This window comes from Rhinatrema bivittatum, chromosome 2, assembly GCF_901001135.1.
Source record: "Rhinatrema bivittatum chromosome 2, aRhiBiv1.1, whole genome shotgun sequence".
NCBI classification, from domain to species: Eukaryota; Metazoa; Chordata; class Amphibia; order Gymnophiona; family Rhinatrematidae; genus Rhinatrema; species Rhinatrema bivittatum.
This window is the reverse complement of record NC_042616.1, coordinates 353,108,365-353,136,017: the sequence shown is the minus strand read 5'-3', so window position 1 is coordinate 353,136,017 and position 27,653 is coordinate 353,108,365. Positions and strand designations below refer to the sequence as shown.

At 46.9% G+C, this 27,653-nt stretch overlaps 1 protein-coding gene across 3 annotated transcripts in view; it reads left to right on the top strand.

Moving 5' to 3' along the window:
* Positions 1-27,653, top strand: part of ERP44 (endoplasmic reticulum protein 44) — a 505,107-nt gene that overhangs the window by 3,894 nt on the left and 473,560 nt on the right. Inside the window, exon 2 of one of the 3 annotated variants that reach the window (XM_029589906.1) lies at positions 14,054-14,217. The exons of the other annotated variants lie outside the window; for them this stretch is intronic. The gene's annotated coding sequence lies outside the window, so the exon portion shown is untranslated. The remainder of the gene's footprint in view (positions 1-14,053; positions 14,218-27,653) is intronic. 3 annotated transcript variants of the gene reach the window in all.

Genomic DNA, 27,653 nt, shown 5'->3' with positions numbered 1-27,653 from the left:
ATTTATAATTTATAATTGTTTTATTTATAATTATTTATAATTAATTATCTGTTTAATGATTTGACAACTTGTTTCAATGTAATGCCATAGTTGCGATTGTTTTTGTTCCATTGGAAACCGATCTGATTTGATATTTTTTATCAAGAATGTCGGTATATAAAAATTCTAAATAAATAAAAGTAAAAAGTCATGGGATAGGTGGCGATGTCCTTTCGTGGAATACAAACTGGTTAAAAGACAGGAAACGGAGAATAGGATTAAATGGACAATTTTCTCAGTGGAAGGGAGTGGGCAGTGGAGTGCCTCAGGGATCTGTATTGGGACCCTTATTTTTCAATATATTTATAAATGATCTGGAAAGAAATACGAGTGAGGTAATCAAATTTGCAGATGATACAAAATTGTTCAGAGTAGTTAAATCACAAACAGATTGTGATTAAATTGCAGGAAGACCTTGTGAGACTGGAAAATTGGGCATCGAAATGGCAGATGAAATTTAATGTGGATAAGTGCAAGGTGATGCATATAGGGAAAAATAACCCATGCTATAGTTACACAATTTATTTTTTATTTATTTTTAGCTTTTATATACCGATGTTCCTGTATAATATACATATCACACCGGTTTACAAGGAAATAGAACTGACGCCTCGATGGGAGGTTTACATTGAAACAAAATAACATATAACATAAAGGGGCATAAAGGAACTTAGAGGAGGTTACAGAGCATAAACATGTCTAGTTAAATTGCGATAACGAATTAATCAGAAACCTATGTACAGGAGGTGGTGGTGGGTCAAATTCTATACAGATATTGTATTGTATTCTTCCGGCTCTTAGATCTCCGGGAATGCTTGTGCAAAAAACCAAGTCTTTAGCTTCTTTTGAATGTAATGTGGCACGGTTCCAGGCGAAGGTCCGGAGTGAGCGAATTCCAGAGTGTGGGGCCGGCTGTGAATAGTACGCGTTTCCTCAGGGAGGTTTTTGCCGGCTGGGTGAGTAGCATGTTCCTGTACGCACTTCTAGTCAGTCTCTTGGAGATGTGTAGCTGAAGTTGAAACATTAAGTTGAGAGGAGAGATGTTATGTAGGGCCTTGTGTATCATCATAATGGTTTTAAAGTGAATTCTGTATTTGATCGGTAGCCAATGTAGGTGCTGGAGGATGGGGGTGATATGATCCCTTTTTTTGGTGTTTGTGAGAATTCTGGCCGTAGCGTTCAGGACCATCTGAAGAGGTTTGGTGGTGCTAGCAGGAAGGCCCAGAAGGAGTGAGTTGCAGTAGTCCAGTTTCGGGAGTATGATGGCTTGTAGAACAAGGCGAAAGTCTCTGTAGAGTTGTAGGGGTTTTAATTTTTTTAATACTTGCAATTTAAAGAAGCATTCTTTTGTGGTGTTTACGAACTTGTTAGGTGCTACCACCCAAGAAAGAAATCTAGGTGTCATAGCGGATAACACATTGAAATCGTCAGTTCAGTGTGCTGCGGCAGTCAAAAAAGTAAACAGAATGTTGGGAATTATTAGGGAATGGTGAATAAAACGGAAAATGTCATAATGCCTCTGTATCGCTCTATGGTGAGATCGCACCTTGAATAGTGTGTACAATTCTGGTCGCCGCATTTCAAAAAAGATATAATTGTGATGGAGAAGGTACAGAGAAGGGCGACCAAAATAAGGGGAATGGAACAGCTCCCCTATGAAGAAAGAAAAAAGGTTAGGACTTTTCAGCTTGGAGAAGACTGCTGAGGGGGGATATGATAGAGGTGTTTAAAATCATGAGAGGTCTAGAACGGGTAGATGTGAATCGGTTATTTACTCTTTCAGATAATATAAAGACTAGGGGGCACTCCATGAAGTTAGCATGTGGCACATTTAAAACTAATCTGAGAAATTTCTTTTTTACTCAACGCACAATTAAACTCTGGAATTTGTTGCCAGAGGATGTGGTTAGTGCAGTTAGTATAGCTGTGTTTAAAAAAGAATTGGATAAGTTCCTGGAGAAGAAGTCCATTACCTGCTGTTAATTAAGTTGACTTAGAAAATAGTCACTGCTATTACTAGTAACAGTAACATGGAATAGACTTAGTTTTTGGAAACTTGCCAGGTTCTCATGGTTGGATTGGCCACTGTTGGAAACAGGATGCTGGGCTTGATGGACCCTTGGTCTGACCCGGTATGGCATGTTCTTAGGGTTTCCCATTGTGTTTTGGATGGAGACCCTTTAGTCTGTCCTTCCAGGGGTAATGATAAAACCCTTTTGGAAAAATCATCAAAGTCCCACAGGTTTGTGGTGATAGGGGAACATTTTCACTTTTCTGTGCTTCCATTTGGATTTGCTACAGCCCCTCTCATGTTCTCCAAGATGTTAGTCCCTGGATCTCACAGAGGCTTATGTTCATATTCACATTCAGGAAGTTTATCAAAAGTTCCTCAGATTTGCAATGATGGGGGAACATTTTTAGTTCAGAGTGCTTCTTTTTGGACTCGCAGTGATGCCTTGCACATTTACCAAGATGATGCTGATTGTGGTAGCAGCCATCCTACAAAGAGAGGTTTTTTGTAATAGACATATAGATGGACAACTGGCTTATTTGAGCACAATCTTGGGAGGCTTGCCAACAGTCAAGGCAGCGGGCAATGCGAAGATTGCAATACCTAGATGAATCGTAAACCTGGCAGAGAGCCACCCGGTACCGCCATAGAGACTGGAATACTTTGGGGGGGGGGGGTGTTCAGTCTGATGGGCAAGGTGTTTCTTGCTTCAGACAGAAAATGGAAGTTAATGAGGCATAATTGGCAATTGTTGTGCTCTGGAATCCCAGGCTATAGGATTACCTGTTGATCCTTGGGTTCTATGGCTTCTATGCTGGACCTAGTTCCCTGGGCTTTTGCACTTATGTGACTGTTCCAGAAGGCACTCCTGTCATGTTGAACTCTTGAGGATCTTGAGCTCCGTTTATCCATCCTTGGAAATGCCAGATTGTCTGTCCTTTTGGTTCTTGTGGGACAATTTGGATGACAATGTGATGCTAGACATCCTGAATTGGATCCTGGTGCTTAAAGATGCCAGAGGATGAGGAGCGGTCTATCAAGATCAAATAGCACAGAGACAGTGCACATTGACAAATATCTCCTGGTCTGTCAATCGTCTGGGAACCAGAGCGATCCGAAAGGTGTTCTTTCTTCTGCTAGTCTACATCCAGGTGGTGAGAGCGCTGTCTGACAATGTGATGGTGGTGGCTTACATTAATCTGCCAGGAGCCCGGCATTTATTTGGAGGTCCAAGAGTTCTTTTGTTGGGTGGCGCAGCATCGCCTGAAGCTGTCTGGGTCTCATGTCTGGGATAGAGAACATGCAAATGGATTTTCTCAGCAGTCATATCCAGGACCCTGGAGAATGGGATTTGTGATGTGAAGCAATGTCCCTCATCCAGGCAAGGTGGGGGCTATTTATTTATTTATTTTATTTTATATTCTGCTTTTTAGCCACTTTCAAAGCGGATTATATTCAGGTACTGTAGGTATTTCCCTATACCTAGAGGGCTTACAGTACAGTGCTCTCCGGAGCGCACTGTTAGCTTGCTCTTGGACACATGTTTTCCCTTACCCCTTATTCAGTAAGGGGAGGAAAACGCGCGTCCAACCCATGGCACCTAATAGCGCCCTCAACATGCAAATGCATGTTGAGGGCCCTATTAGGTTTGCGCGCGGGATACAGAAAGTAAAATGTGCAGCCAAGCCGCACGTTTTACTTTAAGAAATTATCGCCGACCAAAAGGTAGGCGCTAATTTCTTCCGGCACCGGGAAAGTGCACAGAAAAGCAGTAAAAACTGCTTTTCTGTGCACCCTCCGACTTAATATCATGGCGATATTAAGTTGGAGGTCCCGAAGAATAACAAAAAGTTTAAAAAAAAAAAGAAAATTTGAATTCGTCCTGCGGCTGTCGGGCCAGCGTCCGGTTTCCGAGCCCGTGGCTGTCTGCGGGCTTGAGAACCGACGCCAGCAAAATTGAGCGTCGGCTGTCAAACCCACTGACAGCCGCCGCTCCGGGCTAAAAGGAGGTGCTATGGACGCGCTAGTGTCCCTAGCGCCTCCTTTTGCTCGATTCTACCGCACCATCTCATTTGAATACTGTATTGCGCGCACCGGCGAGTGGGCTTCGACCACTCTCCCGTGTTTTTACTGAATCAGCCTGTAAGTGTGTTCCCCACCTGGACTTGGAGCTGTCCATGACTTCAGTGGCAGAAGGAAGATTGAAGTAAAAGGTCTCAATATTCTCTCTCAATCAATGCCACATGGTATTCTGCTGTATGTGTTTCTGCTTGTTTACTGAAGGAGAGGGTGAAAAATCTGAATATGTATACCCTGGAAGAGAGGAGGTCCAGGGGAGATATGATACAGACATTCAGATACATGAAAGGTTTTAATGATGAACAATCATCAAACCTTTTTCGTTGAAAATAAATCAATAGAACTAGAGGTCATGAAATGAAACTCCAGGTAAGACAACTCAGAGCCAATGTCAGGAAATATTTCTTCACGGAGAGGGTGGTTAATACCTGGAATGCCCTTCCGAAGAAGGTGGTGAAGACGAAAACAATGAAGGAATTCAAAGCAACATGGGATAAATACTGTGGATCCCTAAAGGCTTAGAGGATGGAAATGAAATGATGCATTGGGGTAACTTGCTGGTGTGGTATTTTCTGCCCTTAACAAATAAGCCTTGATACTGTTGAAGCACAGAGCAATGATGGGAGTTGCATTAACAGCAGTGAGAAAAGGAGAATTTGATTTAGACAGCAACCAAAGAGGGCCCCGACTTTTATGGTAGGGGGAACAAACACGGGGTAACTTTTTGATGTGGCTTTTATTATCCTTAATCACTAAGCCTGATACTTTTGATGCAGCTCCATCATTGCTCTCTGCTTTCATGGCAAAGGTTAAGGGAAATTGGATTCAAACAGCATCCGACCCTGACTTTTACAGGTTGGGAAACTGATAAGCATGAGGGTAACTGCACAGTGCAGCAGATACTGGCATAAACTTGCCGGCTGGACTGGGTGAATCATTTTGGTCCTTTTCTGCTGTCGTTTCTATGATAGGTAGAGTACTCAGGTGTATGGAGACTTATTGGGGAAAGGTGATTTGGATGGCTCTGGAGTGGCCTCTGTGTCCGTGTTTTGCAGACCTGATAATCCTGGTGTTGGATGGATTCTTGAGCTCTGGCATCTTCTCAGGTTGCTTCATCATGGTCCAGTTTTCTTGGAGCAAGTTGATCTCATTTATCTCGCAGGCTGGCTTTTGAGCGGAGACTGTTAAGGTCGAGGCGGGTATTCAACCGAGATTTTTACAACTTTCTTAGAACAAGGAATTCATTCACTTCCCTTTCATATGTTTGTATGTAGAAAGTGTTTGAGCCCTGGTATCTTGTAGCTCTGATCACCCTGCTATGGGCTTCTGTTTTCAGAGGCAGCATACATAAATCATCCTTAGCATTTCATCCGGTAGAGTTTTCTCAAAGGAATGAAGCACTTGTGTTCTCCTTAAGGCAGGTGGTTCCTCCATGGAATCTTAATTTGGTCTTAAGGGCATTATGTAAGTTGCTTTTTGAACTGTTTAAAAGGATGTCATTGAAAATTTCACCCTGAAGGCGATGGTCTTGGTGGCAAAGTGTTCCACAAGACTTATTTCCAACCTGTGGGCATTGTCCAGTAGAGATCCTTTCCTTCAGCTTTTGTAAGCCAGAGTTTCCTTTCACACAGTACCATCCTTTTTGCCACAGAGGGCTTCCTCTTGATTCAAGCCATAAAATTGCCTGCCTTCAGGAATTTGAACTCTTCTTAAGAATTATAAGACTTGCCATACTGGATCAGATCAAAGATCAATCAAGCCCAGTATCCTGTTAACAATAGTGGCCATTCCAGGTGACAAGTACCTGGAAGGATCCCAAGGAGCAGATAGATTCCATGCTGCTTATGCCAAGAATGAGCAGTGGATTTCTTTTCCACATGCTTGAGAGCTTCATGTATTGGATGTGCATATAGTCCTCTTGCGCTATTTGAAAGTCACCAACTGTTTTCGCAAGTCACATCGTGTCTTTGTGCTTTTCATTGGGCAGATCAAGGGAAAAAGGCATCAATTTTTCTAGGTGAATTAAGGAAGCTGTTGGTTCTGCTTACTTATGCAAAGGAATACCGGTTCCAGAAGGAATCCAGACTCATTCAACTAGGGCGCAGGCTGCATCTTGGGCTGAATGTCAGTTGTTTTCTTCATAGATGATTTGTCGTTTGGTAACTTGATCTTTGCTGTACACTTTTCCTAAGTACTAACAGCTTTATGTTTGGGCCCTAGTCTCAGCTAGATTTGGAGCAAGAGAAGCTTGGGTATTTCCCTGATCTGGGGGATGATAAAATAAAATTAGTTATTACCTGCTAATTTTCATTCCTTGAGTCCCACAGATCTGTCTAGAGACCTGCCCTCTGTTTTCCAAAGACCATGCTACTCTGTGGATGTTGCCTTTATTTAGGGTTAAAATTCCTCTCTGAGAAAGTGTTTTTCCAATTTGGATTCACCTTCTCCCACCCCCACCCTGCTCGATTGGAAGTGGGGGTTATTTATGTTTTCTAGGTTTGTTTTTTGGCTTAGGTATTGTTCATACTGAGTGACTGCAGGTGGCACACTGTTTTAAGTATCACTGGTACAGTAAAGCTTTTCTTTTCTGTCTCCATCTGCTGGTAGATTAGAAAAACCCATTTGTGGGACTCAAGGAACAAAAATTAGCAGGTAAGGATCAATTTTCCTTTTATTCTTACTGCTCCTTCCTGAGACAATGAATGTCTTCAAACAACTTGTCATTTTACTGCATTCAAACAATAGAGGATGATCATAGCTCATGACTTCAAGGTTGTCAAACAGTGACTATGTAATGCTGAGAGCCAGAAGAATGCTATGGTGTATGGCAAGAGGTATAGCGGAGGGGATGAGGTGATAATTTCTATATATAAATTCTTAGTGAGCCCTCATGGCATATATTGTTCAATTCTAGACTATTTACTAAAAGGGTATAAACAGGGTGGAGGCTGTCTGGAGAAGGGCTATCAAACTGGTGCAATCTGGAGTACATGCTCTGCTCTATGAGATGCGACTCAACGACCCAAAAGAAAGGAGGGAAGGAAGTTATGATGGATTTTCAAATATATCAAAAGGTATAAATATTGGTATATCCTGCAGTATTGTAGCGAGAAGGGAAAATGGCCCTTGTAGTCATCTGCCAAGATATTCTATTTTTGTTTGTTTGTTTTTTTTTCTGTTAGGAACAACTTTCCCTTAAGTTATTGAGAATAAAACTTTTTTCAATTAATGGCATGGGAAGGAGCTAGTATGCTTGGGGGTCCTTTGTTTTCAGATTTTATTTTTCCTAGAAATTTAATTGTAATAAAAAAAAAATCAGTTTCCTAGCGTGTAGCCAGATGGACTCAGGACCAATGGGTATAGTGTACTCCTGATAGCAGATGGGAGACTGAGTCAGATTTCAAAGCTGATGTCAGCCTACATATACCTGTGCCGGAAGCTTAGCTCTTCAGTATTTCTCCGTCTCCTAAGCAGATAGGGACACATCCACACACTAGAATAGTGTTAGAAATTTTAAAACAAAGAAGAAAGAAAACCTACCTCTACAAGATGAGCCCCGCTCTCCTGCGGTGATAGCTAACGGTCCCTCTCCCAGTCGAGAATTCCAGAGGTGATTTCCGAGATCCCTCAGAGGTAAGCCTCGGTTTGGTAGCTGGCTCCCGGCGTGGACTTAGCCCCCAGAATGGCTGAGAGGCAGTGGGTGCAGAATCAAGCGTGGTGGTGAAGGTAATTCCCTCTCCCCCTGCAGCCGGAGACCGGGAAACGCCGAGACCAGGTAAGGTGGAAACCTCTCTTAAAGTCTCCGGTCTCCGAGGCTCGATTTGCCGCACAGATCATCCCTTCCGGTGTCTGTTACATCAGGTTTAGCAGCCCCGTCTGGGGGTGGGGTGGGGGGGGGGGTCGCCATCTTGTCCGCGTGGTCGTCGGCGCCATTTTCCCCCCCTTGACTGCCATATTGCCCGCTGAACTGAGCCATGCTCACAACCGACTTGCGCGCACACCTGTACCGTGTGCACAGCGACTCGCATAGCTGCCCGCATAAACGGCCCAAGCGCAAAAATATTGCCGTGCGCACAGCAGCGCGCACATCTCAGCTAGGCGCACCAGTAGTGGCCTGCGCACACATCTTTAGGCATTCCGCACTCACATCTTCAGTATACCTGGAGCGCTCAACCAAGCCTCCCGGCGCGCATGCCTACGTGCACAGACTATAGTTTTGAAGTTCACCACGAGCATAAATCATGGCACCACCTGCCAAGAAGGCCAAGGGACAAGCCCTCTGCCCAGCTTGCCACCTGAGAGCAGTGCGAAGAGGCTCAGGGGGAACCAAAGCAAGGTCCCTCACAACCAGTAGAGGGATCCGGATCCACTAATGATAGTACCCTGGACCTATGTATCTCCAACTCGGCTCCTACACAGGAAGACACCTCCACTATAACATGGACCCAAGGACTTTTTCCTGGGTGGAATTGTTCTTAAGGGCTACAAACCTTTGTCCAAGCGCACTCAGTACTCACTGCGACCCAATCCCATTCGCCACCAGAAACAAGAGACGTTCCAAGCACCTCTCGGGCCCATCGAGACGTGCCCTTCCTAAGCAAGAGCCTCCCTACTGGGGATACAGACACCTTGGAGGACGAGGCTGACTCCCTGGAGGAAGGAGAAATCCCCCCAGGGATGGAACCATACTGAGCCATGCTGCGATTCTTCTCCAAAGATGAGTTACCAGCTCTCGTGTCCCAGACCCTGAGCGGAACCAAAGATAAACCCCATCTTGGTGTCCCTCAGTCAGGCCTCATGCTATTTTCCAATGTTGCAAGCGGTACAGCAACTGATTGTCCTGGAATGGAATTCCCAGAGGCCAGCTTCAAAGGAGGATGGGCCCTAGAAGCCCTATATCGCTTGGAACCCGCAGCTAAGGAACTCCTGCGGTTCCCAAAGATGGATGCCATGGTCTGTGCAACCTCCAAGCGCACGACCATTCCCGTCGAGGGAGGAGCAGCACTAAAGGATGCCCAGGACAGATGACTGGAAATCCATCCTTAAACAGTCCTTTGATATAGCAGTAATGACTCTTCCTCACGGATGTGACCTCAGACCTAGTGTGCACCTCTGCCAGGAACGTTGCCTCGGCAGTGACAGAAGACATCTATGGCTCCGATACTGGTCAGCCGACGCGACATCCAAAGCGAACCTCACGAGGATGCCCTTTAAAGGATATCTCTTGTTCGGAAGCGAATTGGAGAAGCTAGCCAACAAATGGGGCGAATTTGCAGTACCTTGCCTACCGGAGGACAGGAGCAAAAGATACCAGTGCTCCTCCCCCTGAAGAACCAAGGGCAGAGGAGCTCAGCGCTTTAGACCGTACAAGAACACACACTAACAGGCACCTCGCCCCGCAGGCAGGGCTCAGTCCTTTTGGAACAGACATAACAAGAGGGGAGCAGGCTCAGGGACAGGCCCCGGCTGCACCCCACGATGAGAATCAACAGACTCATCGGAAGAAGTCATAGGGGGCAGACTTACCCTCTTCTACCAAAGATGGGTCGAGATAACGTCGGACAAGTGGGTCCTAACCATCATTAGAGAGGGATACTATCTGGACTTCCACAGCATCCCTCCAATTTGTGAGATCACCTTGCCACGCCTTCTCCAAGAGGACAGCAGTGGAAACTACACTGACGAAACTACTCAGCCTAAAGGCAATAACTCCAGTGACCACGCACCAACAAAATACTGGTCACTATTCCATCTATTTTATTGTTCCCAAGAAGGAAGGAACGTTCTGGCCCATCCTAGATCTCTAGTCCATCAAGCGTTACCTGAGGGTACCACACTTCCGCATGGAAACCCTGCACTCAGTCATAAGGGCAGTACAACCGGGAGAATTCCTGACCTCACTGGATCTATCTGAAGCCTATCTCCACATCCCGGTCTATCAAGATCATCAGTGCTTCCTACACTTTGCGATACTGGACCATCATTACCAGTTCCGGGTGCTACCCTTCGGACTAGCCACCGCCCCTCGGACCTTCACCAAAATCATGGCGGCATCATTGAAGAAAGAAGGAATCCTTATACATCCTTACCGGGACGATTGGCTAATCAGGGCAAAATCTCCAGAGGAAAGTCACCAGGCGACCACCAGAGTCAAGAATCTGCTGCAAAATCTCGGGTGGGTCGTCAACACATCCAAGAGCTGCCTGCAGCCGTCCCGATCGCTAGAGTACCTGGCAGTCCGGTTCAACACCAAGCAAGACAAGGTTGTTCTTCCCCCTGCAAGGAAAAGAACAACTGTGCTCGCCCCAAGGTATAGGACTATCTCCAAGTCCTCAGTCTCATGACATCAACTCTGGAAGTCGTTCCATGGGCAATGGCGCACATGCACCCACTACAACGTTCCCTACTGTCATGATGGAAACTGACATCCCAGAACTACTCCATTCACCTCCAGCTACCAGCAGAGGTTCGGACCCAGCTCCAATGGTGGCTACAGGAAGACCATCTGAGGAAGGGAATAAAACTATTCCCACCGGACTAGATCTTGCTCACCACGGATGCGAGCCTGCGAGGGTGGGGAGCACACTGTCAGGAACTGATGGCCCAGGGACAATGGGACAAGGAAGAGGCGTGATGGAACATAAACCGACTGGAAGCCCAAGCAGTCAGACTAGCCTGCCTATGATTCGTCCACAGACTCTGGGGCGAGACTGTCAGTCACGTCTACATCAATCGCCATTAAGGAACCAGAAGCCAACAGGTGTCCCTGGAGATAAACCCTCCTCATGGTGTGGGAGGAAACAAATCTGCAAGGGATCTCAGCCGCCCACATCGCGGGAAAAGACGTCTCTGCGGACTACCTAAGCAGAGAGAGTCTAGACCCAGGGGAATGGATGCTGTTGTCCACAGCCTTCCAGTTGATAGTAAACCGCTGGGGAACCCCAGCCAAGGATCTCCTGGCAACCCGGTCCAACACCCAAGTTCTTCAGCCGCAGATGAGAGCAGGGAGGGAATAGAAGCCCTCGTCCAGACCTGGCCACAGGAAGACCTGCTGTATGCCTTTCCCCCATGGCCACTACTGGGCAGGATCATCCGTAAGATAGAACAGCACAGGGGACTGGTACTTCTAGTGGCCCCGGACTGGCCAAGAAGGCCATGGCACGCAGACATGGAAAGACTTCTTGCGGGGAACCCTCTGTACCTACCTCCACACAGGGAACTTCTCTGGCAAGGACCGATCCTCCACAAAGACCCGACTCTATTCTCTCTTACGGTCTGGCCCTTGAGAGGACTTGCTGGAAGAAAAGCGGATACTCTAAGGCAGTGATTGATACCTTGCTTCGAGCACGCAAGTTGTCCACATCACTAGCTTACATACGAATATGGAGAGTATTCAAAGCCTGGTGTGAGGACTGTGAGATCCTCCCGCAGACTTTCAAAATCCCCATGATACTGGAATTTCTGCAAGACTGCTTGAAGAAAGGATTGTCTCAACTCCCTCAAGGTTCAGGTGGCCGCGCTGGCCTGCTTTAGATCCAAAGTGGACGGCATCACCCATCCAGATGTTTCCAGTTTCCTGAGAGGGGTCAAACAAATCTGACCACCCCTAAAGTGGCCGGTACCCCTATGGAATCTCAATCTAGTACTAGACTTCCTCGCGGGAACTTCCTTCAGACCAGCACATGGTCTGTTACTACGGCTCCTGACCTTGAAGACTGCATTCCTAGTAGTAATATGTTCAGCCCGTCGCATCTCCGAGCTTCAAGCACTATCCTGTTGGGAACCGTTCCTCAGGTTCACACCGGGAGCCATACAGCTACGCACTGTCCCCTCCTTTCTACCGAAATTGGTTTCTCAATTTCATCTAAACCAAACCATCTCGCTACCATCTCCAGATTAACATTAGGACACGAAAGACTCAAGCTTTCTCTGCCAGCTTAACGTCAGCAGACTCCTAGTCCGATACCTGGAAAGATCGGAATCTGTGCGAAAGACGGACCACCTATTTGTCCTTCACAGCAGGAAAGAAACAGGGAAAAGCGGCCTCGCGGCAACCATAGCCCACTGGATCAAAGAAGTAATCAAGGCGGCCTAAGTAGAGACAGGGAAGCCTCCACCTCTGCGAGTCAAGGCCCATTCAACAAGGGCCCAGGCAGTGTCCTGGGCAGAAACCAAGATGCTGTTGCCCGCCGAGATCTGTCGGGTGGCGATGTGGTCCTCCATACACACCTTCTCTAGGTTCTACCGCCTGGATGTCCAGGCCCAGGAAGACACAACCTTTGCATGGGCAGCACTAAGTGGGCCATGGGCAGCCTCCCACCCTGTTCGGGAGTAGCGTTTGTACATCGCATTGGTCCTGAGTCCATCTGGCTTCATGCTAGGAAATGGAGAAATTACTTACCTGATAATTTCGTTTTCCTTAGTGTAGACAGATGGACTCAGCATCCTGCCCACGGCTGCCCCAGAATCCGGAAAACTCGGGTGACAAACATCGAGAACAAGACAAGCACGGGCAAGCCAGGTATTACCCCTAGTTCAAGACACCCTAGTGCTGGGTGTCGGTGTCATTCGGTTGAGTGCACTGGCGGTCTCCAATTTGGAAATCAGTTGAACCAGTCCTAGTTAATCAAGTTAACCAAGTTATTAGAGCACACATATATCCACAATTGCTTTTCGAGGAGAATACTGAAGAGCTAAGCTTCCTGCACGGGTATATGTAGGCTGACGTAAGCTTTGAAATCTGACTTAATCTCCCATCTGCTATCAGGAGTACACTATACCCATTGGTCCTGAGTTCATCTGTCTACACTAAGGAAAACGAAATTATCAGGTAAGTAATTTCTCTATTGAAAACTGACTTTTCCACTGGCTTTTCTCCTGTTATATCAAAGTCCCAGGGAAAATAACATTAAAAAGTGAAAACAAAGGTCCAGGGATTAGAAATTGAGCTAGGAGTCAATTGATGTTTTGGCATGGATTTTCAAATTCTGCTCTTTCATTGACTCTGACATTCTTACGTCTTGTACCTTCGTTTTCTGTAAGTAGGCTCTGACTTTTTTTTTTGCTTTATAATTCCTGTATATATTAAAATGTTCATATTGTTAAGGTCTTGGAAAATACAGTTAAATTCTTTATTTTCAACTTTATTTTTTTTATTTTCAGTTAACACTAAGATAACATTGAATATGATAAGATAATATCCAGTTCTAATGTTTTTATTGAAGGATAATAAATATTATTAAAAGAAATATAATAGAGCAACAATCCAAGAGTCAACATAAAGATAAGTGAAAATACAAGTTGAAGGTGAAGGCACACAAGCAAAACAGGAGCTCAGAGAATTATTTATTTATTATTTATTTAAAGGTTTTGTATACTGTCATTCGTGGAACACATCACGACGGTTTACATCATACAAAGATCATAAAACAATAGTCAAAATAAAATGATAGTTAAAATACATTAATGATTCTAATATGAAATAAAATTAATTAATAAAACAATGAATGAAAGAAAATAAAATTACATTTCCTCGTACTAGCTATTCCTTTTCTCTAGATGATCTGCATAAGCCTGCTCGAAGCGCCATGTCTTCAATGCTTTTTTAAAAGCTTTAAACTCTGATTCTAGACTCAATTCGACCGGCATTGCGTTCCAGATACAGGGACCAGCAATCGAAATGGACCTGTCTCGCACTAGTATAAGGTGGGCTGAGTTCACTGATGGAATTTGCAGTAGTCCTTTATTAGCTGATCTCAATGATCTTTGTGGGATATGTAAACGAATTAAGAAGTTCAACCAATCTGTTTTTTGGCCGTATATAGCTTTGTGTAAAATATAGCAATCCTTATACTGTATTCTTGTGATATCAGCAACCAGTGCAAGTTGATTAAAACAGGAGTAATATGTTCACGTTTCTTACAGTTTATCAACACTCTTGCTGCAGAGTTCTGGAGCACTTGCAGAGGGCGCAAAGTAGATTGTGGAAGGCCCAGAAGGAGAGAATTACAGTAGTCCAGTGATGAAAAAATCAAGGCTTGCAACACCAATCAATTTTCTCAAAACCAACAGTTTATAGTACCCTTCCTGTAATTTAATAGAGATATGTTTTTTAAAGTTTAAATGACAATCAATAGTAATCCCCAAATCTTTGACTGATCAGAAAGTACTAATTTGATATTTGGTAAAGCAAGAGTGTTATTAGTAATGGTCATATTATCTTTTGGTTTTCTGTCGAAGAATGATTTCAGTTTTTGTTTTTTTTTTATTTTTATTTAAAGCTAATTTCATATGACATAGTATTTGATTAATGGCCATAAGATGCTTATTAATTTAAATGTTTGTTCAATTGTATCTGATTATAGGGATAAGGAGCTGAATATCATCGGCATAAATATAGAAATTTAGACCTAGGCCTGCCAAGAGATGACATATTTGTTACGGCTATGGCTGCTGTGCAACCGCCTCACCACCAGGGGTCCCTCTAGAGCTGGATCTCCTGACAGGCCCAGTCCATCTCCCTTCTCCTCTCTATGTTCTGAGCTGTCCCTTATAACCCTGCCTGACAGTTCCCTCAGTGCTTCGGCATCGAGCTCGCCTGGGCTCCCTGCTCTAGCCTTCCTTGCTTGCTGTGCATTTGGTCCCTGGACCTTCCCTTGCCTTGCGCGGCCTTCGGGCCTTATTCCTTGCCTTGCCTTGCCTTGCGCGGCCTTCGGGCCTTATTCCTTGCCTTGCCTTGCCTTGCGCGGCCTTCGGGCCTTATTCCTTGCCTTGCCTTGCCTTGCGCGGCCTTCGGGCCTTATTCCTTGCCTTGCCTTGCCTTGCGCGGCCTTCGGGCCTTATTCCTTGCCTTGCCTTGCCTTGCGCGGCCTTCGGGCCTTATTCCTTGCCTTGCCTTCCCTTGCGCGGCCTTCGGGCCTTATTCCTTGCCTTGTCTTCCCTTGCCTTGTGTGGCCTACGGGCCTTCTGACCTGCCTTGCCCTGCTTACGGTGTGTGGCCTACGGGCCTTCGGTGTGTGTGTGTGTGTGGCCTACGGGCCTTCTCTGCCTTGCCCTGCTTACGGTGTGTGGCCTACGGGCCTTCTGTGTGTGTGTGTGGCCTACGGGCCTTCTCTGCCTTGCCCTGCTTACGGTGTGTGGCCTACGGGCCTTCTGTGTGTGTGTGTGGCCTACGGGCTTTCTGACCTGCCTTGCCCTGCTTACTGTGTGTGGCCTACGGGCCTTCTGTGTGTGTGTGGCCTGCGGGCCTTCTGACCTGCCTTGCCCTGCTTACGGTGTGTGGCCTACGGGCCTTCTGTGTGTGTGTGTGGCCTACGGGCCTTCTGACCTGCCTTGCCCTGCTTACTGTGTGTGGCCTACGGGCCTTCTGTGTGTGTGTGTGGCCTACGGGCCTTCTGACCTGCCTTGCCCTGACCCAGTCTGAACCCAGACACTGCTACTTGCCGCCTGCCCTGACCCAGCCTGGACCCAGACACTGCTACTTGGTGCCTGCCCTGACCCAGCCTGGAACCAGACACTGTTTCTAGCCATTCCTGTCTCTCTCCACCTGGAGCCACCCTGCTGGGTGGTGTTCACGACTCCTGACCGGAGCCCAAGCGTAACAGTATGCCGAAGCCACCAATTTCCAGGGGAAGAGATAGGTCTGTTTGCTAAACCGGTGAGTCAACTTTTTCACTATTACAAGATGCCTCCTTCTTCAAAGTTTTATACCTGCAATTCCTGTCAGACCTTGAATTACCCAAGCTATCAGAACTGCCTAGCCTGTCAACTTGCTGGTCAGGAACACTGGACATGCAGTAACTGCAATAAGAGAAATGTCTCTGTCTACCAAGAGTGTTTAAACTGTTCTACTCCAAAGCCAGGATGGTGGAAATGTTCATGTATTCCCAGCCTATTACCACCAGGCAAACCGTGCCCCTGTTGTTCAGCTGCAGGACCAGCTGCTTCATTAGAGAGAACAGTCAGCTCTACTACCGTGCGTTCAGCTTCTGGCCCAGTTAACAACATTATTTCATGTAACAGTTTATGGATTAAGTATTCTAGCACTTCATCTCTGGACACTTTGGAAAAAACTTGCTCTGAAAATCTCAGAACTCACCGGGTTAAGAAGCCTTCGATAACCTCCACGCTAGAGCACCAGAAGCAGAGGGAAGTAATTAACTCTAGCAGGGCTCTGCTTCCCACAGCTGCCAAGTGGACACTAACGAGCACCTTCCCTAGACATCCTAGAACTGCCTGTGCCTTCTCTAAACTGCTCCTCCAGAAACAAAATCAGGAGCGTCAGACTTTGGCTCGAGGTATCAAGCCCACGGCAGTACAATCTGTGTCTTCCATGCACACTACTTCTAACCTTGCTACTCTGCCATCTGAACCTGCTGCACAACCCCAAGAAGAGTCTGGGCCTGCTGTTTCGCCCCAAGAGGGGTCCGAGTCTCCTGCACTACCCCAAGAAGAGCCTGAGTCTGCTGAACCGGTCCTGCTGTCATCCCCGGAGGGGTCCGAACCGGCCCTGCTGCTGCCCCTGGAGGGGCTCGAACCGGTCCTGCTGCCACCCCTGGAGGGGTCCGAACCGGTCCTACTGACAGACTTTCTAACTCAGCCATCTGAGCCTGCTGAACCGGCCCTGCTGCCGTCCTCGGAGGGGTCCGAACCGGCCCTGCTGCCGTCCTCGGAGGGGTCCGCACTGGTCCTGCTGACAGACTTTCTGACTCAGCCATCTGAGCCTGCTGATCCGGTCCTGCTGCCGCCCCTGGAGGGGCTCGAACCGGTCCTGCTGCCGCCCCTGGAGGGGTCCGAACCGGTCCTACTGACAGACTTTCTAACTCAGCCTGCTGAACCGGCCCTGCTGCCGTCCTCGGAGGGGTCCGAACCGGCCCTGCTGCCGTCCTCGGAGGGGTCCGCACCGGTCCTGCTGACAGACTTTCTGACTCAGCCATCTGAGCCTGCTGATCCGATCCTGCTGCCGCCCCTGGAGGGGCCCGAACCGGTCCTGCTGCCGCCCCTGGAGGGGTCCAAACCGGTCCTACTGACAGACTTTCTGACTCAGCCATCTGAGCCTGCCGAACCGGTCCTGCTGCCGTCCTCGGAGGAGTCCGAACCGGTCCTGCTGCCGCCCTCGGAAAGGCTCGAGCCGGTCCTGCTGCTGTCCCTGGAGGGGTCCGAACCGGGTCTGCTGCCGTCCCCGGAGGGATCCAAACCAGTCCTATTGACAGACTTCCTGACTCAACTATCTGAGCCTGCTGTACCGGTCCAGCTGCCTCCCCGAGAGGAGTCCGTACCGGTCCTGCTGCTGCCCCCGGAGGGGTCCGTACCGGTCCTGCTGCTGCCCCCGGAGGGGTCCGTACCGGTCCTGCTGCTGCCCCCGGAGGGGTCCGAACCGGGCCTGCCAACTGACTTTGTTACTCAACTATCTGAGCCTGCTGTACTGGTCCAGCTGCCGCCCTTGGAGGGGTCTGTACCGGTCCTGATGCCGACCTTGGAAGGGTCTGTACCGGTCCTGATGCCGACCTTGGAAGGGTCCGGACCGGCCCTACTGTCGTCTCAAGAAGGGTTACGGACTATTTCTCTGCCCCAGGTGGGGTTTGTGTTCCCCTTGTCACCCCAGGAGGGGTTATGGAAATCTGCACCGCCTCTGCTACCCCAGGAGGGGTCTAACCCTGCCGCCTTGTCCCAGGAGGGGTTATGGACTATTTTGCTGCCCCAGGTTGGGGTTGTGTCTGCCTTATCACCCCAGGTGGGGTTATGGACTGCCTTACTGCCTCGGGAAGGAGTTGAACCTGCCGCATCACCCCCGGAGTGGTCTCACGTTATTATTGATTACCTCCTGCACAGATGGGATCCAGGAGGAGGGGGAGGCCTTGAGGGGGGGTACTGTTACGGCTATGGCTGCTGTGCAACCGCCTCACCACCACGGGTCCCTCTAGAGCTGGATCTCCTGACAGGCCCAGTCCATCTCCCTTCTCCTCTCTATGTTCTGGGCTGTCCCTTATAACCCTGCCTGACAGTTCCCTCAGTGCTTCGGCATCGAGCTCGCCTGGGCTCCCTGCTCTAGCCTTCCTTGCTTGCTGTGCATTTGGTCCCTGGACCTTCCCTTGCCTTGCGCGGCCATCGGGCCTTATTCCTTGCCTTGCCTTGCGCGGCCATCGGGCCTTATTCCTTGCCTTGCCTTGCGCGGCCTTCGGGCCTTATTCCTTGCCTTGCCTTGCCTTGCGCGGCCTTCGGGCCTTATTCCTTGCCTTGCCTTGCCTTGCGCGGCCTTTGGGCCTTATTCCTTGCCTTGCCTTGTCTTGCGCGGCCTTCGGGCCTTATTCCTTGCCTTGCCTTGTCTTGCGCGGCCTTCGGGCCTTATTCCTTGCCTTGCCTTGTCTTGCGCGGCTTTCGGGCCTTATTCCTTGCCTTGCCTTGCCTTGTGCGGCCTTCGGGCCTTATTCCTTGCCTTGCCTTGCCTTGCCTTGCGCGGCCTTCGGGCCTTATTCCTTGCCTTGCCTTGCCTTGCCTTGCGCGGCCTTCGGGCCTTATTCCTTGCCTTGCCTTGCCTTGCGCGGCCTTCGGGCCTTATTCCTTGCCTTGCCTTGCCTTGCCTTGCGCGGCCTTCGGGCCTTATTCCTTGCCTTGCCTTGCCTTGCCTTGCGCGGCCTTCGGGCCTTATTCCTTGCCTTGCCTTGCCTTGCCTTGCGCGGCCTTCGGGCCTTATTCCTTGCCTTGCCTTGCCTTGCCTTGCGCGGCCTTCGGGCCTTATTCCTTGCCTTGCCTTGCCTTGCCTTGCGCGGCCTTCGGGCCTTATTCCTTGCCTTGCCTTGCCTTGCCTTGCGCGGCCTTCGGGCCTTATTCCTTGCCTTGCCTTGCCTTGCCTTGCGCGGCCTTCGGGCCTTATTCCTTGCCTTGCCTTGCCTTGCCTTGCGCGGCCTTCGGGCCTTATTCCTTGCCTTGCCTTGCCTTGCCTTGCGCGGCCTTCGGGCCTTATTCCTTGCCTTGCCTTGCCTTGCCTTGCGCGGCCTTCGGGCCTTATTCCTTGCCTTGCCTTGCCTTGCGCGGCCTTCGGGCCTTATTCCTTGCCTTGCCTTGCTTTGCGCGGCCTTCGGGCCTTATTCCTTGCGCGGCCTTCGGGCCTTATTCCTTGCCTTGTCTTGCCTTGCCTTGTGTGGCCTACGGGCCTTATTCCTTGCCTTGTCTTGCCTTGCCTTGTGTGGCCTACGGGCCTTATTCCTTGCCTTGTCTTGCCTTGCCTTGTGTGGCCTACGGGCCTTCGGTGTGTGTGTGTGGCCTACGGGCCTTCTCTGCCTTGCCCTGCTTACGGTGTGTGGCCTACGGGCCTTCTGGGTGTGTGTGGCCTTACGGGCCTTCTCTGCCTTGCCTTGCTTACGGTGTGTGGCCTACGGGCCTTCTGTGTGTGTGTGTGGCCTACGGGCCTTCTGTATGTGTGTGGCCTACGGGCCTTCTGACCTGCCTTGCCCTGCTTACTGTGTGTGGCCTACGGGCCTTCTGTGTGTGTGTGTGGCCTACGGGCCTTCTGACCTGCCTTGCCTGGACCCAGACACTGCTACTTGCCGCCTGCCCTGACCCAGCCTGGACCCAGACACTGCTACTTGCCGCCTGCCCTGACCCAGCCTGGACCCAGACACTGCTACTTGCTGCCTGCCCTGACCCAGCCTGGAACCAGACACTGTTTCTAGCCATTCCTGTCTCTCTCCACCTGGAGCCACCCTGCTGGGTGGTGTTCATGACTCCTGACCGGAGCCCAAGCGTAACAATATTGGTAATAGATAAATATTAAATAGCGTTGCTGATAAAGCAGAACCCTGCGGGACACTGGTTTGGAGTTGACCTTTATTGGAAAAAGTATTACCTATTTTAACCTGAAAAGATCTTTGTTGTAGAAATGAAGCGACCCATCTAAGGGTCTTATTTGTAAGACCGATCTCTTTATATCTTGATACCAAGATATCATGGTCTATCGTGTCAAATGACGTCGACAAATCAAGCAGTACAAGAATATATTTTTGTACCGAATCAAAACCTTTTAATACTGTATCAGTTAATGATAATAAGTGTTTCTGTATTTAAATGTTGGCGGAAGCCAAATTGATTAGGATACAAAATATTGTTGGATTCTAAGTGTTCTACTAATTGTTTGTGAAAAATTTTTTAAATTATTTTTGATAAACAGGAGAGATTTGATATTGGCCTATAATTACTCAGTAGATCAGGGTTCAGGGTAGGTTTTTTTTTTAAAATAGGTTTAATAATAGCAGATTTCAAAGCTTCTGGAAGGTATCCTTCAGATAAAGATTAACAATTTTTGCAAAAATTGGAGCTATTATATGTGCAATGGGTTTTAAAGCAACCGAAGCAATGGAATCCAAAGGATGATTAGTTGGATTTAATTTTTTAATTGCAATTTCAATTTCCATAGAGGAGTCTTCTTCAAATAAAGGTCAATCAGGGATTTCTTTTTTATCATTTTTATTTCTTGGGCTTTTACATTAGGAATTGATTTAACAAGATTCTCAACCTTATTTAAAAAAAAAAAAAATAGGCTATTTCATTACATTTGGTCTCAGTGGATTAGCTTCAGCATTGGTCGAATTTGTTAAATTTTTAACTAACGTAAATAGATTTCGAGCATTGTGACTAAAACACTGAATTTTATATTTGAAGTAATTCTTTTTTGTATCATTAATCAGGTTTTTGTATTTATTTAATTGGGGTCTATATAGGCCTAGAGTTTGCGGATTTTTGTTTTTCCTCCAAAATTTTTCAGATTTCCTAATTTGCGCTTTTGCTTTTTTAATATTAATATTATACCAAGGTTGGGATATTTTATTGTATTTTAAGACTCTCGTTTTTATTGGATTAATTTGGTTTGCTAAGTTTTCAGTTACCTCAAACAAGGAATTGATTGCGGTTTGGCAGCCTGTTAAATCAATGTTCTCCATATTTTTCTCCAAAGCTGATTTTAAATCATCAGGGTTATATTTGGATCGATTACATTAATGATTTGATCTAGTTGTTTTAGTGTAAGTCATTTTAACTTGAAAATTACAGGAAATTAAATAATGATCCAACCAGGGTACAGGGGTCTGAGAAATTTCAAAAGTTTCAAATTTTTCTAGATTGGTAAAAACTAGATCTAATGTGACCCACTTTATGTGTAGGACCTTGTATAATTTGGCTATACCCTAAGCTTAAAAGGGATTCAGATAAATTAAAACATGTAGAATTGAGGGGCTTGTTGTCCATATGTATATTAAAATTCCCTAGAATAAAGGAGGGCTTATCTGGATTCACTGTTGTCGTCAAAAACTCAATCAATGGGGAAATATTATGATCTAATAGTTTAGGAGGACAATAAAATACAATCATAAAATGTTGATGTAAAAGTCTCCACATCTCTAACTTGTATCCAGTTTGGTAAACTTAATGGCAACTGCTTTTTCATATTTATAGTACATACTGTTATGGTTTAAGTGTGTTTTGGTGGATCCTTGGGTGTTGTGGGAGATGACCACATCCATGGGGAGGAGCCACAGCACTGGGCTAGACTCGTAATGCACAAAACACAGTTAGTTCTTTATTAAACAGCTTGAAGAGAGCCACCAGAGGTGGCCGTAGTGAGGCAGTCTAGTAGTTGCAATCTCAGGGACCTCGGCAGAGGAGCCCTTCTCTCCTTGATGATGTCGGGAGGTTTCCCAGCTAGGGGATACCGTGGATGAGATAGACTGAGATTTAGAGTACTCACTAGGTGTTTGCTGTTGGTGTGCGATTCCACCAGGTATGATGTAGAAGGTACAGGCACCAAGGCAGGGAGAGCAGACCCTCGAGGAGCGAGTACCTGTTCCCTGTAAGGCACCTGAAATAAAGCAGAGGGCCCCCAAGGAGCAGTACCCAGGTTAGCAGTTACCCCGAAGGGCAGAGAGAGAGCTTCCAGCGGTAGCACGGAGGCGGCAGAGTAGCGTAGACAAGAATGAATTTGAGTCCTTGCTAACTCAATGAGCTAGCAAACTAGTGAAGGTAATATATCCGGATGGCATGACGTCAGCATGAGGGAACGCCCTCTAGGTTCGCGCCAAGGGTGGTACAAAGACGTGGGTTGCGCGCGTGCACCCTAGTAGGTACCTGGGAGGAACAATGGCGGGAGGCTGCACCATAGCCGTTCCAGGTACGCCGTAGAGGTCGGCTTGTAGACGTGGTAGCAATCTTTCCTAGGTGTAAGCAGGAGGAGCCGTGAATAAGGTGAGGCAAACGGGGTGAAGCCATATAGGACCGATGGACGCAACACATACATACAGAATACCACCTAAAATGTTCATTAAGTAAATCGCTGATCTTCCAGTTAGAATCATTTTGATAGCAATGGAAATCCAACAGTTTTTTCGAGAAGGTATCTCCCTCAATCTACCTTAGACCGGGCTTAGTTAGGCATCCCTCCCAGTCCTCCTTAAGCTTGGGCTGTCCATGGTATTTTATTTATTTATTTATTTAGCATTTTTCTATACCGACCTTCATGGTTAAATACCATATCAGATCGGTTTACATCGAACGGGGATAGAGAACTGTAACAGACGGAACAACATATTTTATAATCAGAAGGAAAAACAAAAGTTACATTAAACAAGGACTATAAACTTGGAAGCTTGGACAGCTGGAAGGTAAAGGCCCGAGGAGGGCAATAACTTAAAACAAGAGAGTCATAATGAAGTCCGGGCTAGTGCAAGTTAGATTATTAGCGAAGGTACTAATGTATATGAAGTAAATAGATGAACGCGGTTCCATAGCTCGTGAACAGGTTGATCGTCTAATGTGTATCTGAAGGATCCGGGAAGGCTTGTCGGAACAGCCAAGTCTTAAGTTTTTTGTTAAATGTAGGAGGCAAGGTTCCAACCTGAGATCTGCGGGGAGGTTGTTCCAGATGGCTGGGCCTGCTATTGAAAAAGCTCTGTCCCTGGTCGAGATGAGGTGGGTGGCTTTGGTAGGAGGGGCTTGTAGCGCTCCTTTGTAGATTTCTCTAATCGGTCTGTTGGAAGTATGGAGTTTGAAAGGGATTTCAAGGTCGAGGTGAAGATGGTTATGGATGGACTTGTGTATCAGGGTGAGTGATTTGTGAAGGACTCTGTGGTTGACTGGTAACCAGTGTAGGTTTCGGAGAATGGGCGTAATATGTTCTCTCCGGTTGGGGTTGGTCAAAATTCTGGCCGCGGCGTTCTGTATCATCTGTAGTGGCTTGGTAGTTGAGCTGGGTAGGCCTATGAGTAGGGCGCTGCAGTAGTCTATTTTAGCAAATATCAAGGATTGAAGAACTGTCCTGAAGTCGTGGAAGTATAGGAGAGGTTTGAGTCTTTTCAACACCTGTAGTCTGTGGAAGCAATCTTTGGTTATAGTGTTGATCATATTCTTTAGATTAAGGCGGTTGTCGAGAATTACCCCCAGATCTCTTACCTGAGTGTGGGTGAGCAGGTAGTTGTGGTGGGTCTGTGGAGGGTGGTTGTCTTGGTTGGGGGAGATGAATAGTAGTTCGGTCTTAGCGGCGTTGAGGACCAAATTTAGATTGTTGAGGAGACTGGTGATAGATTATAGGCAGTTGTTCCAGAGCGAAAGAGATTTGGTGATGGATTCTGTTTTGGGAATCAGAATCTGAACATCGTCAGCATAAATGTAGTGAATGAGATTGAGACTTGTTAACAGATGGCAAAGGGGGAGGAGGTAGATATTGAAAAGGGTGGGAGACAGGGAGGATCCTTGGGGTACGCCAAGAGAAGAATTTGTCGACGGTGATTCTTTGTTGTTAATTTTGACTTTGAAGCTTCTGTTGCTAAGGAAGGACTTGAACCAGCTGTGGACTGAGCCGGATATGCCTATATCTGATAGGCGATTCAGGAGGATGGAGTGGTTAACTGTGTCGAAAGCCACCGAGATGTCTAGGAGGATTAGAAGAAAGGAGTGTCCTTTGTCCAGTCCCATAATAATATGGTCTGTTAGTGAGATGAGAAGGGTTTCTGTGTTGCGTGATTTGCGGAAACCATATTGGGAAGGGTAAAGGATATTGTGTTCTTCTAAATAATCAGAAAGTTGGGTGTCAACCAATTTCTCTGTAAGTTTGGCTAGGAATGGTAGATTAGAGATGGGGCAGAAATTAGCTAGATTGCTAGGGTCTAAATTATGTTTTTTAAGGAGGGGTATCTTGGAAGGAGGTATCTTGGAAGGAGGGAGGAGTCCAACCTCTGAGCATAAAAGTCCAACCTCTGAGCATAAAAATTGAGGGCCTAGACAGGGTAATCAAGCCCCGGGGAACTGACTTAAAACTTAGAGACTGCCTGAGTTCAAGGAGTCTGTTCTATTGACTGCTGCCATTTGTGTGTCTTTAAGATCACTTTAAATAAAGAGCATTTTAAGCACAGCCAGAGTTTGTGTGCTTTCCTCTGACTATAACCACGCCACTGACCACTCGAGTGCCACATATGGTGTCAGAAGTGGGAGCCCTCTTAGCAAAGCACATATGGAAAAAGTCTCTAGGGAGGACTGTGACGAGGAACAGTTTTCTATGCTGCTTCTTAGCAGCTGAAGAAAGTGTGTAGCTGCACTGAGCACTAAGAAAAAAATTGCAGAATTTTTTTTTTCTCTTTTCCTGTGGTCCTCACAGCTCCAACCCAGCTTGTGTGCAGGCCAAGGGGCTGTCCCTACATGGTTAGGGAGGGGTCAAGCGGTAAGTCAGGACTAGAAAAGCTAGCAGGTTTTTTTTTGTTTTGTTTGCACTCCTACACATGGAGAATCATTTTAAAATGGAGCAAGTAATCCAAATTCTCGCCACAGGCCAGCATCAGCTGCAGAGTTCCCTGCAAGCACAAATTACCCGGCAGGAAGCATTACAAGCGCAGGTGACACAGCAACATACTGTGCTTATTCAGATTGCCCAGGCGGTGCAAATTTAATGTGGCCTGTCCACTACCAGTTTCTCCAACCCTCCTCAAGAATACTCTGGGAGAGTATCTGGAGGGCTTCTTGAAGAACTTTGAGTATACTACAATACAAGGCTGACAGGCTGGCCTTAAGATAGGTGAATTATCTATCTGGGAAATACACTTACCGGACCGTGTCAAGAGGTTTATCAAGCAGCCGATCCAGAGGGGACAGCTATGTATCTGGAGATCAAGACAACAATTCTACAAAGAGCAGGAATTGCCACAGAAGTATACCAGCAGAGGTTTCGAGAGGAGTTTTACAGGCTGGAGAGAACCCTAGGAATTTGTTCTACTGCCTAACAGATGCCGCCTGGAAGTGGCTGCGTCCAGATGGAAGAACTGGGGAGGAGGTGGCCAAAGCCATTTTGCTAGAGCAGTTCCAGAAGTCTGTCTGCCCATGCGGCAGAGGGTTTGCCGTCATCCGGACCTGATGATGAAAAAAGCCCTGGAGGTAGCAGATGCATACTAGCTGGTCCTGACCATGCCCTCACTGCTATCCTGCCGAGAAAAACCCCTCAACATAGAGAGGGAAGGGACAGGCACAACTGAACCGGTCATCTCAGCGGCATCTTTCAATTAGCTTGACATGCTTCCAGTGTGGGGAGTGAGGACACTTTGCGAGAGACTGTTCCCGCAGGGAACTGATGGCAACGGGCACTAATGCAGTAAACTCTTACTATTGCAGCTTAATAGATGTCTCTAGCCAGGGAGCCTCTAAATATATGATAACAGTGGTGCTGAATGGGGTTCTCACCCAAGAGCTAATGGACTCCAGTAGTGTCAAAACGCTGGTGTGGAGCGATTTGCTGAAATGGATCCATTTTGAAGCTGTAAAGTAGCGACATTGGCATGTGGTCACAGGGATCATCAATGATATCCCACCAGCCAGGTACACTTGAAGACCGTGGCCAGTTAAGGGATAATGGAAGTTGGAGTTCTTCCTTGGTTACCATACCCAGTGATTGGGTGGGATTGCCTGAGTTTCAAAGCCCTTTTGGATCATCATACAATGGGTCCTCCTAGCCTTGAAAACAAAGAGCCAGAGGTTCAAGAGTCCAAGGGAGGACCCGGACCTCATTCATAAGGACACTAAACATCATAAGCCCTGGTGGCAACATCATCAGGACAGATACAGCCAGGGGGAAGGATAAGGTCCATCCACAGATCTGGAGGAACAAGATAATCACCGTGTGCTGCTCCCGCAAAGGGAGACAGAACCGCTCACAAAGTGATGGCAGAAGAGGGTGCCAGAGAAGATCCGAGGGTTGTAAGAAGTCGAAAAGGCCATATTAGTCAAAAGTGTATAACCCCCACCCATCACTGTAAGCGGGAATTTCCTGACCCAAAGGCACATTACATAATTTTTGTATAAGCAGTTATAATTTCTGTTCAGAGAGAGTACTCATCTTTCCCAAGAGTACTCATCTTTCCCAAGTGTCATTCTTAATAATAAAAGTAATACTTAAGATTTATTATTTTTTTTTTTTTAGTTCGGCCATGGATTGTAATGAACAGTGTGTCACAACAGGAAAAAGGTTGAGAACCTCGGCATTAAGACAGTATGGTTTGATGTAATGGCAGAGGTGGAGAGATGTACATAAAGCTCATATTTTTCATACTGTTATCCAAAAAGTATTGACAAAAGGGCAGTAAAAAAGCATGTGAAACAATGAGGCTTTATAAGAACATAAGAACATAAGAAAATGCCATACTGGGTCAGACCAAGGGTCCATCAAGCCCAGCATCCTGTTTCCAACAGTGGCCAATCCAGGCCATAAGAACCTGGCAAGTACCCAAAAACTAAGTCTGTTCCATGCAACCATTGCTAATGGCAGTGGCTATTCTCTAAGTGAACTTAATAGCAGGTAATGGACTTCTCCTCCAAGAACTTATCCAATCCTTTTTTAAACACAGCTATACTAACTGCACGAACCACATTCTCTGGCAACAAATTCCAGAGTTTAATTGTGCATTGAGTAAAAAAGAACTTTCTCCGATTAGTTTTAAATGTGCCCCATGCTAACTTCATGGAGTGTCCCCTAGTCCTTCTACTATCCGAAAGAGTAAATAACCGATTCACATCTACCCGTTCTAGACCTCTCATGATTTTAAACACCTCTATCATATCCCCCCTCAGTCGTCTCTTCTCCAAGCTGAAAAGTCCTAACCTCTTTAGTCTTTCCTCATAGGGGAGTTGTTCCATTCCCCTTATCATTTTGGTAGCCCTTCTCTGTACCTTCTCCATCGCAATTATATCTTTTTTGAGATGCGGCGACCAGAATTGTACACAGTATTCAAGGTGCGGTCTCACCATGGAGCGATACAGAGGCATTATGACATTTTCCGTTTTATTCATCATTCCTTTTCTAATAATTCCCAACATTCTGCTTTTTTGACTGCCGCAGCACACTGAACCGACGATTTCAATGTGTTATCCACTATGACACCTAGATCTCTTTCTTGGGTTGTAGCACCTAATATGGAACCCAACATCGTGTAATTATAGCATGGGTTATTTTTCCCTATATGCATCACCTTGCACTTATCCACATTAAATTTCATCTGCCATT